The 13,977-nt window shown below is 41.5% G+C and overlaps 1 protein-coding gene across 1 annotated transcript in view; it reads left to right on the top strand.

The window, feature by feature from the left end:
• The window catches only part of LOC140718789 (transcriptional activator GLI3-like), a 426,621-nt gene that overhangs the window by 6,970 nt on the left and 405,674 nt on the right, over positions 1-13,977 (top strand). The gene's annotated exons all lie outside the window — the stretch shown is intronic.

Raw genomic sequence — 13,977 nt, 5'->3', positions numbered from 1 at the left:
TGCTCTTCTGCACACCGCTGTTGTAAAGCGTGGTTATTTGAGTTACTGTCGCCTTCCTGTCAACTTGAACCAGTCTGGCCATTGTCCTCTGACTTCTCTCATTCACAAGGTGTTTTTGCTGCTTACTGGAAGTTTTGGAGGGTTTTTTTTTTTTGCACCATTCTCTGTAAACTCTAGAGACAGTTTTGTGTGAGAATCCCAGGAAGTCAGCAGTTTCTGAGATACTCAAACCCACCCCATCTGGCACCAACAATCATTCCACGGTCAATGTCACTTAGATTCCCAATTCTGATGTTTGGTCTGAACTGAACAGACCGTGTGTGCATGCTTTATGCAGTGAGTTGCTCCCACAGGATTGGGTAATTAAATATTTGCATTAATGAGCAGGTACCTAATAAAGTGGCCACTGAGTGTACATCTCTATATACTGCCTTGAGATCCATTTTCTTGTAGGCATTTACTACAAAATAAAGAAAATCAATATAAATTATGGAGGAAAAAACTATATATAAAGACTGATATACAACCAGAAGACAAATTCGGCAAATAAAAATAATGTTGAGAACATGAGTTGTAAAGAGTCCTTTGAAAGTGATTCAGTAGATTGTAGAATCAGTTCATTTAGGATGTACATTCTAAAGGTATTGAACAGAACCTTTTGGAAATAAAAGTTAAATTTTAGTTTTTGTATTGTGGCACTTGGTTACTCTCCGGGTAGACGTGTGCAAAGAGAAGGTACTGCATGCTAAACGTATGCTAAACTGCATCCTGCAGATTTTTTTTAAAATGAAACCAGTTTTTCTATGTTTGTGTAATGAGAGTAAAATAATGATACTTAGGTCACTGTTGTTGTTTAGTTAAATTTAACTGACCATTTTTCATATTGCAGAGGTTATTTTGTGAATTATGAAAGCTTATTTTTTGCCACATTAGGTTTAGTTGGCTCTCAGGCTCTGAATTTGTCTGTAGTGCTTGTCAGCATGGCTGGGTCATCAGTCATCCATGTATTACTGATGCCTTGAGGCTGTGCACCCGGTCCTCCTTAACACCCTTACAGACACAAAAGTATTTGTACTCAACCGACTTGTAGAATTACTGGTCAGAGTTCTGCCTGACTGACTTTGAGGTAAGCTTCTCTGTGCCTCCAAGCTGAATATAATCGTCTTTGTCTTGCAGGGCTAAGTTTGGCTGTAATAAATGTCGAAGAAAATACTCACTTTTCCCGTACAATTACAGATATAGAGTCACTTTTCTGATGCAGTATGTGGTTGGTGAGATGTGTAGTTCCCAGCTGGATTTTATTAAAAAATATACTGAAAGGAGGCATTTGTTAAGTGAAAACAGAAAAAATGTTAAATTGGTCTTGGCATTACAGTGTTGCTCATATTTATAGTTACATATTTTTATTAGATTTGCAATTTGGGTTTGAAATTGGTGATTTCAGCTTCCCAAAAAATTGAAATTCTTTTGTAAAATATAATAAAGACATGGCCCAGTAAATTTGTTTTTATAGATTTTCTTCTTAGTAGAATGAGGATACAGATAAATATGTAGCAGTAAGGAATGTCAGTGGTTACTTGACTGAAAGCTGTTGACTTACTTATAAAAGACTGCAAATCTATGCATCTATCACGTGCAGAATATTTTCTTTTAAGTACTGCTGAAAATAGCAATGGCTTTTAAACATCTTCAGCTTATTGTGCAAGTGTGACTGGTTTAACAAGTCATTATATTTCACTCGATTGTTAAGCGAGGGTGAAGTCTCTGGGCTTTGGCGTTGTTACAGTGCTACGGTGTATGCTGCACTGCCGTGGATGGCTTCACTCGCCTTAGCACTGAAGCCGTCAGCCCCTGCAGCCTGTGCACTCACTTTTGGAGACTCTGCGGCTCATGTTCTCAGTTTTACTTGTTTACTTTTCTTTCTATTATTTGCACGATTTGTGATCTCTTGCACGTTGGATGTTTGTCGGGTCTTTGCAATATGTGGTTTTCCGTGGATTCATTATATTTCCTTATTTTCCTGTGGATGCCTGCAAGAAAATGAAACTCAAGGTTGTATATGGTATGCATACTTTGATAATAAATTTACTTTGAACTTTTAATGATTTCTAAATGGACATTGAACCCATGAACGCTACCTCACTTCTGTTTTTATTTCTGTTTTTGTTTTGCACTACTTATTTTAACTATTTAATAGACATCTATATATATATATTTACTGTAACTCATTTTTTCTGTATATTTATTTATCATGTATTGCATTGTACTGTTGCCGTAAAGTTAACGAATTTCATGACGTATGCCAGTGGTATTAAACCTGATTCTGATTTTAATGTAAAGATAATTTGAATAATTAAGAAGGATTTAAATATCTTAACCTTCTCAATGCTAGTGAATTTTGTAGTATATTTGTTAAAGTTTATATAATCTATGTTGAAGGTGGAATTTTAGGATAATTAGAGCAGCAAACCTTATTGAAATAAGAACTGTGCTTGATGAAAACAGTGATTTCCATCAGTGTGTAGCTAAGTGCTCCAGACACTGATCTCTTATCCTTCTACTGCGGATAGCTATGTAATTACTTGTCGGTAGTGCTTGAATAATGATTACAGCATGGTGGAGCACCGTACAAAGCAGGGAGCATGAGTAATTAAAAGTGTTTTGATTTCCAGCCAGTGTTTAATATTTCATAGATACGTTGAAATACTTCCTGCAGTGTTTCCTGCTATTGTGATGTTGGTTATATGTTGCTGGCTATTGTTACTAAAGAAGCTCAACGGTGTGTACAGAAGTCTTAATTGAAGGTGATAAACTGTGTGGCAGAGCCAGGCTTAGGAATTGCACCTATGTTAGTTCCAGTTTCTGGCTTTTGGAAGAATTTGCCTTGGTGGGATCTGTTTCCTCCCCCACCCACCCTTGTTCTGTGAAACGGAGGTTAACATTAAAACTCGTAGTCATTCATTTTGAGTGTTTTAATGTTACAAATATTGCCGGACTTCGCTTTTATTAAAAAATTGTTGATTGTTTTTTTTCCCCCTAGAGCAAGGGTTCCCAACCTGGGATCCATGGAGCCATCTGTTAATGGTACGGGTCCGAAGCAAAAAAAGGGTTGGGAACCTCTGTGTAGAAGATTGAGGGGAGATTTGATGGAGGTATACAATATTATGTGGATTATAGATGTGGTAATTGCAAGCAGGCTTTTCCCACTGTGGTTGGGTGGCGCTAGATCTAGGGGTCATGGGCTAAGGGTGAAAGATGAAATATTTAAGGGGAACGTGAGGGGAAACTTCTTCTCTCAGAGGGTGGTGAGAGAGCAGAATGAGCTGCTAACAGAAGTGGTGGATGTGGGTCTGATTTCAGCCTTTAAGAGACATCTGGATGGGAGGCGTGTGGAGGGCTACAGTGTGGGTGCAGGTCAAAGTGACAAGACAGATTCATAATTCGGCATGGACTAGATTGGCAGAGGGTGTGTTTCTGTGCTGTTGCATTCTGTGACTCTATAACAATTGCAAAATTAGAACTCCCTTTTCAGATCATCTTCATCTGAGGTTGGCATCAATGGAATCTGTTGGAAAAACTTAAACTCTCACTTGTATGTACTATGCATTTAAAAGAAAGGAAAATTGATCACATTGTGACTCCGTTGTTTAAAACAAAACTCCCACTCAGTAAAAGAGGGCATTATTATCTGGTAGATTTGATATACAGTAACTACATGTGTCAATTAGAGCGCACGGAATGTGTGTAGAATATAATAGCCTTACATTTTATTTTGTTAACATGTTACTTAGTAATTCCCATAAACACAAGAGATTCTGCATTTGCTGGAAATCCTAAGTAATGCACAGAAAATGCTGGAAGAATTCAGCAGGTCAGGAGGATCTATGGAGCGTAATAAAAAGTCAACATTTTGGGCTGAGACTCTTCATCAGGACCTGCTGACTTCCACAAGCACAGAGATGGAAGAGGGTTCTTTATCTCTATCCTCTCCCAGCTTCTCATTTCACCCCCTCCTAGCTTGTACTCCTTTCTGTTGTTATTCAGGCATCCTCCCCCGTCCTTTCCAGTCCTGAAGAAGGGTCTCAACCTGAACCGTCCATAGATGCTGCCTGACCTGCTGAGTTCCTCGGGCATTTTGTATTTAGTATTTACTGGTTGTACTTACCTTGACAGTCTGGGAATTTTATCCTCTAAGTGCATCTTCTAGCATGTAGCTTCCAAGTAGTATTTGTTTAATATTAAAATGGCCTAGTTTCACATCTATTTCTGTATGTCCTAATTAAATACCAAATTGAATTTGTAACGTACTCAATGATCTGTTTTAAAACTTTACTTCTCAGTAGATCAGAGAATTTAAGATCTCACTAAGGCTTGTACCATCTTTGTGTGACAGGATTGAGGAAACTGCTGTCATAAATCACAATGCTTTAGTCAGGCCATACTTGGAATATGGTGAACAGTTTTGGGCCCCTATCTAAGAAAGGATGTGCTTGTAGTGGAAAGAGTCCAGAGGAGGTTCACGAGAATGATCCCATTCTGAGGCTTTATAAGACATTGGTCAGACTGCATTTGGAGTACTGTGATTGGGCCCCTTATTTAAGAAAGGATAAACTGAGTGTCCAGAGGAGCTTCAAAAGAATGATCCTGGACTGAAAGGGTTAACATATGAGGAGCGTTTGGTGGCTCTGGGCCTGTACTCACTGGAGTTTAGACAAATGAGGGCGGAGTCTCATTGAGTAGTCTAGACAGAGTGGACATGGGGTAGGAGAGTCTAGTCTGGCCTGGATAAGAGTCTCTAATGGACTAGGGCAAGAGGGAACAACCTCTGAATAGAATCCCCTTAGAACAGGGATGAGGAAGAATTTCTTTAGCCATAGAGTGATGAATCTATGGAACTTATTGCCATGGATGTCTATGGAGGCCAAGTCATTGGATATATTTAAAACAGAGTTTGATAGGCTCTTGATTAGTCAGAGTGTCAAAAGTTACAGAGAGAAGGTAGGACATGGGTTTGAGAGGGATAATAAATCAGCCATGATGGAATGGGGAAGCAGATTCAATGGGATGAATGGCCTAATTCTGCTCTAATGGTCTAAATCAGAATTAACTTATTGAAGTCTTGAAATAAAATTGTAAGATGAAGGGTTGCAGGGCTTGTACTTAATGTACTGAATGCTGCATCATGAAAAAAGGATTAAAATACTGTAGATTAATTCAGTGTGTGTTGTACTTTATTAATGTTTAATAACCATAGACTATTATCTCGCTCTTCCTCTATTGCATTTATTTTTGTAACTTATATCTTTTTATATTTATTTTTATATTTTTATATCTTGCACTGTACTGCTGCTACAGAACAACAAATTTCATGACAGCAACACACACAAAATGCTGGAGGAACACAGCAGATCAGGCAGCATCTATGGAGGGGAATAAACAGTCGACGTTTCAGGCCAAGACCCTTTATCAGGACAGTATTTTTTGTATTGCTCTTAGTATGCTTACCGTTGGTTGGTACAATGAAAGGACTGGACAACAAATTTTTTCTGGAAGTATTGCTTCTTCCGAATTTTATTTTTGTTATGATAGACTGCTTGAAACTGAACACAAATATAATTTCAGAATTTTAGGAATTTGGAGAAATAAGAAATTAACTTTTATTGAATACAATGTGTTTAATTGCATAATGGTGCTGACTCTTTCCAATAGTTCAACTAAGCTAAAAATGTTTTGTTGATGATTTTTATTTGTCCTCAGTGTCTGAGGCTTCTCGTTCAAGCATCCAACAATTATCAGCCAGCATTGATGGATTCCAGTTGCCCTGATACAGTTTCTCCATGACCGCAATATCCTGGTGAAACCTTTCACTGTGCTCGTCACTGACAGCACCAAGATTTCCAGGGGACAAGGGGAATCAGAATCAGGTTTAATATTACTGGCATATGTTGTGTAATATTTTAACTTTGTGGCAGCAGGACAATGTCATACATGATAAATATAGAAAAAAACTGAATTGCAGTAAATATTAGATGGTTAAGCTTGAATAATTAGTGCAGAAGTAAATAAAAAAAAGAATGCAGAAAATGAATCTTTAGTGACATGTTGCATCTCATGGTTTTGTATGTTTGAAGCATGTAGTCAACCAGCTGCACCTAGAGTCATAGAAAAGTACAGCAGAGAAATAAACCCTTTGACCCATCTAGTCCAGGCTGAAACCATTTAAACTCCCTACACCCTTCGATCTATAACTGGGTATCTCGCCCCCCATACCCCTACCATCCACGTACCTATCCAAACTTCTCTTAAACGTTGAAATCAAGCTTGCATGCACCACTTGTGTTGGCAGCTCATTCCACACTCTCACCACACTCTGAGTCGAAGTGTTCTGTAGTTGCCAAGAAAATTTTCAACAACATCCTTGAATGCTTTCCATGCAATTTTCTGTTGTCCATTGGAAGTTCTGCGAATTGCCTGTCATTGATGACCTGTTTGATCTGTTGACCAACAGAAATAGCTTCCTTAATGTTGGCGTCAGTTATTCCGACTTGAATTATGAATTGAAGTAATAAATTTAGGCAATTTGAAAAAAATGGTGCGTGATAGGGAAATTTCATGGTGATTTTCATGATCAGCAGCCCAAAATCCATTACACCCAAAAATACTGAAGAAGCAAAATCTTTGTTGTCAGTGATATTAGTTCGTTAGATGCTCTTGTCTCTCAGAGTACTCATAAACCATGAAGTTTAGTGTTTTATTGTCTCTACAGATTAAGGTGAAAGTGTAAATATTTGAAGGGAGCTGAGGGGCAGTATTTTCATGCAGAAGGTGGGTATATGGAGCAAGCTGCCAGAGGAAGTGGTAGAAGGAGGAACAATTACAACGTTTAAAAGACGTTTGTGCAGGTAACGCACACAAAATGTGGGAGGAACTCAGCAGGTCAGGCAGCGTCTATGGAGAGGAATAAAGAGCCGACGTTCTGGGTCAAGGCCCTTTATCAAGATGTGGATATGAATAGTTTAAGGGTTATAACATAGAACAGTTCAGTATAGGAACCGGCTCTTTGGTCCATAATGTTTTGAGCAAATAAATTAGTAATCAAATGGCTAACTATATTAAAGAGCAAACACGAGGAAATCTGTAGATGCTGGAAATTCAAACAACAACACACACAAAATGCTGGAAGAACACAGCAGGCTAGGCAGCATCTATAGGGAGAAGTGCTGTTGAACATTGACTTCTCTGACTTCCGTTAATGCCCCTCCTCCCCTTCTTACCCCATCCCTGACATATTTAGTTGTTTGCCTGTTCTCCATCTCCCTCTGGTGCTCCCCCCCTCCTTTCTTTCTCCTGAGGCCTCTCGTCCCATGATCCTTTCCTTTCTCCAGCTCTGTATCACTTTCGCCAATCACCTTTCCAGCTCTTAGCTTCATCCCACCCCTTCCGGTCTTCTCCTATCATTTCGCATTTCCCCCTCCCCCCACTACTTTCAAATCTCTTACTATCTTTCCTTTCGGTTAGTCCTGATGAAGGGTCTCGGCCCAAAACGTCGACAGCGCTTCTCCCTATAGATGCTGCCTGGCCTGTTGTGTTCCACCAGCATTTTGTGTGTGTTGGTGGCTAACTATATTAATCCCTTTTGCCTATGCAATGTTCATATCCTTCCATTTTCCAAATATTCATGTGTCTACCTGAATCTCTCTTAAAAGCCCCTAATGTTTTGGCCTCTATCACCACCCCAGGCAGTGTATTCCAGGCACCCACCACTCTCTATGTAAAAAAAACTTGCCCCTCACGTCTCCTCTGAACTTGCACCCTCTCATCTTAAATGCATACCCTCTGGTATTAAGATGAAAAAGATACTGTCTCTCTACTCTATCTGTACCTCCCAGAATCTGATAAACCTCTATCAGATCTCCCCTCAGCCTCCGCTGCTCCAGAGAAAACAACTTCTCATCATAGCACCTGCCCTCTAAACCAGACAGCATCCTGGTAAACCTCTTCGGCACCCTCTCCAAAGCCTTGACATCCTTCCTATAGTGGGGTGACCAGAACTGTGTGCAACACTCCAGATGCAGCCTAAGTAGAGTTTTATAAAGCTGCAACATAACTTCCTGATGTTTGAACTCAATGCCTTCTTAACCACCCTAACAACCCGCGTAGCCAGGGGCACTAGGATATTGGCAAAGTGCAGGACAGTGGGAGTAGCTTGGATAGGCACCTTGGTTGGCGGATGGGCCTGTTTCTGTATTCCCCATGACTCTATGATTGATTAACTCTTTTATCTCTGTTATGGGGAGGAAGTATTTTGTAAGGAGATGATGTTGCTGTAAACGTCCTGTTGGAGGTTTGACCACTGTAGTGATTCTTAATGTTCCTCTGGGTCACACAGCATCATGTCTGAAACTCTTGGATAGGTACATGGAAATATGTAGGAGGGCAGGTTTAGATTGACGTAGAGTAGTTTTTAAAGTAGGTTAAAAAGTTGTAACAACATTGTGGCTGAAGCACCTGTTCTGGTGCTGTAATGTTTGATGTAAAATGACAATTTTAATTATTTATTGAGAGATGCAATGTGGTAAAAGGCCCTTCCAGCCCAACAAGACCACACCACCCAATTACACCCGTATGACCAATTAACCTACTAACCCATATGTCTTTGAATGTGGGAGGAGACCAGAGCACCCAGAGGAAACCCACATGGTCATGGGGAGAATGTACAATCCCCTCACAGACAGTAGTGGTAATTGAACCTGGGTGTTGTAATAGCGTTATGCTAACTGCTATTCTACTGTGCCACCAAAGGTATATTCATTATGGAAATGGATCAGCAGGGAATAAAACTGGTGTAAGAATCTTTAGATTAAAGAGAGAATGGGCCATATTAAACCTCGCCTGACACATGCCACGCGGCATCCCTTTCTGCTTATTATTGTCTCATTCAGATTTTATGACTGTGCTCACTGCTGTGGAGCCTTCCACGGAGACAGAAGACATGAGTGAGTGACCTGCCTTCTCTGTTAGCACTCTAACAGGGTGTGCTATCAGAAGCAGAGACTGTTTCCAAATGCTTCTGATATTCAGACTACAAGACATAGAGCATAATTCAGCTATTCGGCCCATCCAGTCTGCTCCTCCTCTGTCCCATTCAGTCTGTTCCTCCTCTGTCCCATCCAGTCTGCTCCTCTGTCCCATCCAGTCTGCTCCTCCTCTGCCCCATCCAGTCTGCTCCTCCTCTGTCCCATTCAGTCTGTTCCTCCTCTGTCCCATCCAGTCTGCTCCTCCTCTGTCCCATCCAGTCTGCTCCTCTGTCCCATCCAGTCTGCTCCTCCTCTGTCCCATCCAGTCTGCTCCTCTGTCCCATCCAGTCTGCTCCTCTGCCCCATCCAGTCTTCTCCTCCTCTGTCCCATCCAGTCTGCTCCTCTGCCCCATCCAGTCTTCTCCTCCTCTGCCCCATCCAGTCTTCTCCTCCTCTGTCCCATCCAGTCTGCTCCTCTGCCCCATCCAGTCTGCTCCTCTGTCCCATCCAGTCTGCTCCTCTGTCCCATCCAGTCTGCTCCTCTGCCCCATCCAGTCTTCTCCTCCTCTGTCCCATCCAGTCTGCTCCTCTGTCTCATCCAGGCTGCTCCTCTGTCCCATCCAGTCTGCTCCTCCTCTGTCCCATCCAGTCTGCTCCTCCTCTGTCCCATTCAGTCTGCTCCTCTGTCCCATCCAGTCTGCTCCTCTGTCACATCCAGTCTGCTCCTCCTCTGTCCCATCCAGTCTGCTCCTCCTCTGTCCCATCCAGTCTGCTCCTCCTCTGTCCCATCCAGTCTGCTCCTCCTCTGTCCCATTCATTCTGCTCCTCTGTCCCATCCAGTCTGCTCCTCTGTCCCATCCAGTCTGCTCCTCCTCTGTCCCATCCAGTCTGCTCCTCCTCTGTCCCATCCAGGCTGCTCTTCTGTCCCATCCAGTCTGCTCCTCCTCTGTCCCATCCAGTCTGCTCCTCCTCTGTCCCATCCAGTCTGCTCCTCTGTCCCATCCAGTCTGCTCCTCTGTCCCATTCAGTCTGATTCGTTGTTTCTCTCAGCCCCATTCTCGTGCCTTCTCCCTGTAACCTTGGACACCCTGATTAACCAAGAATCTTCTAACCTCCGCTTTAAATAAACCCAATGACTTGCCCTCCACATCTGTCTACAGATACACCACCCTTTGGCGAAAGAAATCCTTCTTCATCTCTGTATTAAGTGAGGTCCTTATATATTCTGGTCTTAGACTCCCCCACTATAGGAAACACTCTGTCCACATTCACTCTATCTAGTCCTTTCAATATTGTTTTTTATTGCACTTATTTTAACTTAACTGTTTAAAAGACATATGTACATATATACTTACTGTAAATCAGTTTTTTCCCTCTATATTGATTTATTATGTGTTGCATTGAGCTGCTGCTGCTGCGAAGTTAACAAATATCATGGCTTATGCCGGTGATAATAAATCTGATTCTGATTTTCCTAAACTCTAGCGTGTACAAACTCAGAGCCCTCAAATGCTCCTCATACTTTAACCCTATCATTCCTGGGATCATTCTCGTGAACCTCCAGTGGATCCATACCACTGCCAGCATATCCTTTCTTAGGGGCTCAAAACTGCGCACAGTACTACAACTGTGGTTTAACTAATGGCGTTTTAGAAACAACGAGTTAGGATTTTCTTGTGTGCCGTAGAGAAGAACCAATTCTTTGAAACAAAGAAGTGTGGCTGGCTGTTTGCTTGAAGATTGTGAGGCTTTGCTCTTGTTATTGTAACCCAATTTGTCTTTTGCTAGCAAATCGAATATTCAAGTCGCCTGACTGGGTATCAACAATGTAATAGCGGGAAATGGAAAAACCTGTTACAGTTCTGTTTCAGGATCCATAAGCAGTTCCTTCATCACATAAAGAGGAGAACTAAGCCACAGATTAATCTGGGCAAATAGTGAAGATATGTATTTTTGGCATGGAATCAGCTTGAACCATTAGAGCAGAGACAATCAGCCGGCTTTCCCTGAAAACTGAGAGGAAGTTATAAGATCAACACTTTGAAGCAATCCCTCAAATCTCCTTTAGCCTTGGAATGCACACGTGTGCATCCAATCCTATAACTAAAGCTCCTTTCTATGAAGTTAGGCTTCTACTGAAAGTCTGTGTTGGCATATATGAGCCTATGGAAATCGAGCAACTTCTAAGCATATTTCTGTGTTCTGAACTCCACCTCTGATCTCCACATGGCATGGAAATAGCTGAAGTCTTGCTAGAATTACCCTGTCAAAGTTTGTGGCATATTGAAACCATAATCACTCCAATAAGGTCTTATGGTTTAACAGAGAAATGTTTTTCGACAATACAGTTCCAGCCAGATGAAAATGGAAAGTAGCATGGTAGTCATCCTTTGAAATAATCAGTTGGGATTTTGTTATGTGCAGTTGAATGTAATGATCTACTCTCAGTTGCCACTTTATTAGGTACAGGAGGGGAATCCAATGTGATCTTCTGCTGCTGTAGCCCATCCACTTCAAGGTTTGATGCGTTGTGCATTTAGAGATGCTCTCCTGCACGCCACTGTTGTAATGTGTGGTTATTCGAGTGACCGTCACCTTCCTGTCATCTTGAACCAGTCTCTGACCTTTCTCATTACTAAGGCATTTTCACTCACAGAACTGCTGCCCACTGGATGTTTTCCTGCTTTTTTTGTCCCATTCTCTATACACTCTAGAGGATTTATTTTTATTTTATTTATTGAGATACAGAGCGGAATAGGCCCTTCCGGCCCTTTGAGCTGCACTGCCTAGCATTCCCCGAATTAACATTAGCCTAATCACGGGACAATTTACCCACCGACCAGTACGTCTTTGGACTTTGGGAAGAAACCAGAGCACCCAGAGGAAGAACGGAAACATGCAGGGGCAGGAAGTGAACCTGGGTCACTGGTACGGTAAAATGTTGTGCTAACCATGCTGTGTGAAAATTCCAGAGGATACTCAAATCACCCCATCAGGCACCAACAATCATTCCACGGTCCAGGTCACTTAGATCACATCTCTTCCCCATTCTGATGTTTGGTCTGAACAACAACTGAACCTCTTGACCACGTCTGCATGCTTTCATGCACTGAGTTGCTGCCACATGATTGGCTGATGAGATATTTGCATCAACGAGCAGGTGTACCTAATAAAGAGGCCACTGAGTGTATATGTATTTCTTATTTTGTAGACCAGATGCAGGAAGATGAGAGGTGACCTGACAGGGGTGTGCAAGATGATATGAGGCATAGATTGAGTGGACAGCCAGATACTGTTTCCCAGGGCAGAAATGTCTAATACAAGGGGGCCATCATTTTAAGGTGTTTGAAGGGAAGTATAGGGGAGATGTCAGAGGTAACACAAAGATTAGAGATTGTGGAATGCCCTGGCAGGGGTGGTGGTTAGATGTTGATACCTTTGGCCAAGTATTGAAGCCTCAGAATTGATCTGGAAGTCCAGAGGTAGTGCCCTGTTAGTCGGGGTCCCAGGTCTATGAATCTCTGTGAGTTCGCTAGGGTACTTGAAAGTCCAGTGTGTGTGCATCTATTTCCATATCCGTGGCTAGAGGTCAATGAGTGCGGACTGTCTTGGGGTTAGAGGACTGTGTATATGCCTTGTGCAGGAAGGCACAGAGTCGACTGTACTTCCTAAGAAGGTTAGCGTCATTCAATGTCTGTAGTGAGATGCTGAAGATGTTCTATAGGTCAGTTGTGGAGAGCGCCCTCTTCTTTGTGGTGGCGTGTTGGGGAGGAAGCATTAAGAAGAGGGACGCCTCACGTCTTAATAAGCTGGTAAGGAAGGCGGGCTCTGTCGTGGGCAAAGTACTGGAGAGTTTAACATCGGTAGCTGAGCGAAGGGCGCTGAGTAGGCTACGGTCAATTATGGATAACTCTGAACATCCTCTACATAGCACCATCCAGAGACAGAGAAGCAGTTTCAGCGACAGGTTATTATCGATGCAATGCTCCTCAGACAGGATGAAGAGGCCAATACTCCCCAATGCCATTAGGCTTTACAATTCTACCGCCAGGACTTAAGAACTTTTTAAAAGCTATTATTAATGCTTCTTGAGATAGTGATTTAGATGCATATCATATTTTTTACTGAGTTAAGTATTGTATGTAATTAGTTTTGCTACAACAAGTGTATGGGACATTGGAAAAAAAGTTGAATTTCCCCATGGGGATGAATAAAGTATCTATCTATCTATCTATCTATCTATATGTGTGGATGATGGGAGGGAGGATTGGAGGCTTGTTGCCTGTTTGCTTGTTTGGTTCTGTGTTGTTCTGCCGAGCATTGTGGACACGCTTTGTTGGCAACAGAATATGTGGTGACACTTGCCTCCATTATGCCCTTTGATGTTTTGGTTGTTAATGCCAATGGCGCATTTCTCTCTATGTTTCAAGGTACTCAGGACAAATAAACTGGAATTGTTTGGGAGATTTAAGAATCTCTTACACATGGATAACAGAAAAACTGAAGGTTATTGGGGAGGGAAGGGTTTGATTGATCTTAGTGTAGTTAAAAGGGTCAGCACAACATTGTGGGCTGAAGGGCTTGGACTGTGCAGTAATGTTCTACGATTTGATTTATATTTATATAGCATTTGTTCTATAAAATGGTTGTTGCGTTGTTTCCATGCTCATTTCAGAGCACTGTATTTAAAGGTATAATTATTTTAAAGTTCAAAAACTTCAAAGTAAATTTATTATCAAAGAACATGTATGTCTCCATATACAACCCTGAGATTCATTTTCTTGTAGGCATGCTCAGTAAATACAAGAACCACAATAGAATCAATGAAAGACTGCACCCAACAGAACCAATGAGTAAAAGACAACAAACTGTGCAAAAATGAAAGAAAAATAAATAATAATAATAAATAAGCAATAAATACTGAGGACATGAGATGAAGAGTCCTTGAAGTGAGTCCATT

This window comes from Hemitrygon akajei, chromosome 1, assembly GCF_048418815.1.
Source record: "Hemitrygon akajei chromosome 1, sHemAka1.3, whole genome shotgun sequence".
NCBI lineage: Eukaryota > Metazoa > Chordata > Chondrichthyes > Myliobatiformes > Dasyatidae > Hemitrygon > Hemitrygon akajei.
This window is presented reverse-complemented; position numbering and strand designations above follow the sequence as displayed.